The following is a 3,987-nucleotide window of genomic DNA, read 5'->3' on the forward strand; positions in this document are numbered from 1 at the left end:
CATGTCCTCGGTGGCGTGGTCTCCTCCAAGACTTCGAGTACTCGCCATGAAATGATGGCCGTGACTCCTTTTAACCCAAATCCGCAGACTCCTCGAGGCATTCAGCTAGTGGAGAATATGAGAGCTAACTCACCATTGTGTGGGTGTCTTGAATGATCGTCAGAGGTGCAGCATCACAAGACTCCGGCGGAAGTCGTCCATTTGCCGGTGCTGGAAAATGATAGGCCACCCGTGCATTCTCTTCAGGAATCGGAGGATCGGACAAACATGCATGCAACTGGATGGAAGCCAACCATGCAGTACAAGTTGATGGGCACAAGAAAGAACGTGCATGTCCACCCGAATCACATGCATGCACCAGGTCCGCTGCCATTCCGGCCGATGGAGCAGCTGGCCAGCTCTCAACCATCCGACATGCATGCAATGGGTTTGGGGCCGCTACAGCCCACCGAGCACGTGGTCAGCACGCAGGTTGCCCCCGCCCAATCGACAAATGTTCAGGTGGCAAACACGGCAGGTGGTTTGGAGGGGCCAGACCTAGTAAGCTGCGTCTCCGACACGATCGTTCCTGTTCAGGAGCTGTTGGAGCCAGGCAGAGCCTCTTCTTTGATGACGACCCCTTCTACAATGATCGTTATGACACCGACATTAACGTCTTCGATGGTTACTGTTGGAGAGGGATTTCTACACCACCGCCACCCCCTCCATCGGCAACCACGCACATGCAACAACCATCGTCCGAGGCAATGTCGGTCCGTGACACGCTTCTGATGGTGGTCTCGTCGCTAGACCTGGCGGTTGAGACTGTCGGGGAGGGAGTTGCTACTTCACCATCTTCCCGTCCTCCAGCGGCAGAGCGGACGTCGCGACCATAGTTGGGGGTGACTCCTACACGTCGAAGTTGTCGGCATACGGTTGCCGACGACGGTTCTGCGGACACTGATGAGGACTCCTTGGCCAAGGCTATGCGGCGTAAAGCAGCGCACAACCTCGACAACCAAGGTATTACGTCGTCATCGAAATCATTTTTTGCTTTTTCTGACACTGCCATTGTTTCTAAGTTGCATGATGTGGGTGTTAGTATTGGAAAGAATGATAACGATATTTCTTTTTCGACTAAAGCTTTGAAACATTTGGAATATGACCGATTAAAAGTTACTCCACGTGTTTCTAGCAAGTCTTATGCCTCCCATACTGATGAGCAGGAGCTGCATGCCACATTAGATGGTCAGCTACTCTCTCATTTAGTAGGAGCGGTTTCGGACGTGGGTCTAGATGAACCCAGGCTCAGTTCATTGATTGAGCTTACAACATCTGGACGTAAATCAAAGACCGCACGTTCGAAAATAGATAGTAAGTCCCATAAGAGGGCGAAGTGTTCTAAATCTCCTATTGTTTCCTCATGAATGGAATGTTTTTTAATAGCAGAGGTCTTCGTGACCTAGCTAAACATTTATTCATTGCGGAATGTAATAGATAATACAATTTAGATTTTTTTTGGGCTATCTCTGAAGAGGGGAGATGTGATTTCGCAGTAAGTCTGCTTAATCGTCTTTCTGGCTGGATATACTTTACTTGGGTTTCACGACCGCCTAGAGGTCGTTCTGAGGGCATTTTACTTGGCGTAAATACAAGGACTATGGATGTGTTAGCTAGTTCAGATGGTGAGTTTCATGTTAAACTCCATATTCGCAACAAGGCCGACAACTTCACATGGACCCTCGTCGCCGTGTATGGGGCAGCCCAGGATGAGTTCAAGGCCGATTTTCTCCGTGAATTGGTTAATCTGGCGAAAGATAATTCCTATCCCATTCTTATAGGTGGGGATTTCAATTTGGTTCGATTTCCAAATGAGAAAAGCCGCGGTAGGTTTGATAATCATTGGCCTTTCCTTTTCAATATTGTCATCGACAGTCTAGATATGCGAGAGGTTTCGATGATTGGAAGATAATTCACTTGGGTGAACAGTCTTCCCGAGCTGACATATGAGAAACTAGATTGCGTTTTAATGGATACCGGCTGGGAATCTAAATTTCCTATCGTCTCTGTTCATGCTCTACCTCGTATCGAGCCTATATCAGACCACACACCCATTCTCCTAACTACTGGGTTGCCACGACCACAACATAGACGCAAGTTCAAGTTTGAACTTGGGTGGTTGCTTCGGGATGGCTTCCATGGCATGGTTAAGGAGGTGTGGGAGAAACCAGTAGCCGGGCATACCCCAATACACACATGGAATAACAAAATGCATGCATTACGTAAATTCCTTGGTGGCTGGGCTAGGCATACGATGGGTATCCTCAAAAAGGAAAAGCTTCGTCTTTCATCTATCATTGATGAATTAGAAGCTTTGACAGAGGTTAGACCTTTATCTGAGCATGAAATCGAGATCAAGAATCATTCGAATGCACGGATAGCTAACATGCTGCGTGAAGAGGAACTCAAATGGTACAGACATTCTAACTCTCAATTTATCCTAAAAGGTGATTCGAATACTAGATATTTCCATGGAGTCGCCAATGGCAGACACCAGAAGAAAATTATTCATTCCCTACAACAGGATGAGGGCACAATTGAGGGGCATGAGCAACTTAAATCATATATCACTAGTTATTACAAAAATTTGTTCGGAGCGCCAAAGGAAGGAAACTTCATGATGGATGAGCCCCGAACAGATGACATCTCCCAGGTCTCCGATGAGGAAAACAACCTTCTAACAGCCCCATACTCCGAGGAGGAAGTTAGAAAGGCGGTTTTCCTAATGGAGCTTAACAAAGCCCCGGGTCCGGATGGTTTTCCCGCTGAGTTCTATCAGAACTTCTGGGAAGTCATCAAACATGATCTCCTACTTTTGTTTAGCGACCTACATGCTGGCCAACTAGAATTGTTTCGCTTAAACTTCAGTGAGATTATTTTATTACCTAAGGTTAATGAGGCTGAAAGGATACAACAATATAGACCTATTTGCCTCCTTAATGTTAGTTTTAAAATATTCACGAAGGTTGCGACTATTAGGCTAAATTCGGTTGCCGAGCATGTGGTCCGGCCTTCACAGACAGCTTTTATGCAAGGCAGACACATCCTAGATGGAGTTGTTATCCTTCATGAAGCAGTCCATGAATTACACCGGAAAAAGTTGAATGGGGTGGTACTCAAAATAGACTTTGAAAAGGCTTATGACAAAGTCAAGTGGCCCTTTCTTCATCAGTCTCTCAGAATGAAAGGATTTTCCGCAGAGTGGCGTGCTATGATACATAGCTTCGTTTCTGGAGGTAGTGTTGCCATTAAGGTCAATGATGATGTTGGACACTATTTCCAAACGAAGAAGGGATTGCGACAAGGTGAGTCGGTATCACCCATGTTATTTAATATAGTGGCGGATATGCTAGCGGTCATGATTGAGCGTGCCAAGGTTGATGGCCAAATTGATGGGGTAGTAAATCATCTAGTTGATGGCGGTCTCTCTATACTTCAATATGCCCATGATAAGATTCTCTTCATGGATCATGACCCCGAGAAAGCAAGAAATCTGAAACTGATTTTATCAGCATTCGAGCAACTCTCGGGTCTTAAGATCAATTTTCATAGAAGTGAATTGTTTTACTTTAGCGAGGCTCAAGACAAGGCCCACCTGTACGCTGAACTATTCGGATGCGGGTTGGGTCAATTTCCTATCACATATTTGGGGATACCAATACATTATCGAAGACTCACAAATGTTGAATGGAAACACGTCGAGGAGAGACTGCAAAAAGACTTAGCAGTTGGAAAGGTAAACTGCTATCTCTAGGTGGAAGATTGGTCCTCATAAATTCAGTACTACTAATATGGTACTATATATGGTTTCCCTCTTTCAGTAGCCGAAAGGAGTTTTAGATAGATTGGATTACTTCCGATCAAGATTCTTTTGACAAGGAGATAGCGAGAAAAAAATATCGGTTGGCTAAATGAAGTGTGGTTTTCCATCCCAAAGACCAAGGTGGG

At 45.6% G+C, this 3,987-nt stretch overlaps 1 pseudogene; it reads left to right on the plus strand.

Moving 5' to 3' along the window:
* Window positions 1–294: 294 nt before the first annotated feature.
* LOC147985605 (uncharacterized) lies at window positions 295–1,445 on the plus strand (annotated as a pseudogene).
* The last annotated feature ends 2,542 nt before the right edge of the window (window positions 1,446–3,987 follow it).

This window comes from Triticum urartu, chromosome 2A (assembly GCF_056163025.1).
Source record: "Triticum urartu cultivar PI428250 chromosome 2A, HENAU_Tu73, whole genome shotgun sequence".
NCBI lineage: Eukaryota > Viridiplantae > Streptophyta > Magnoliopsida > Poales > Poaceae > Triticum > Triticum urartu.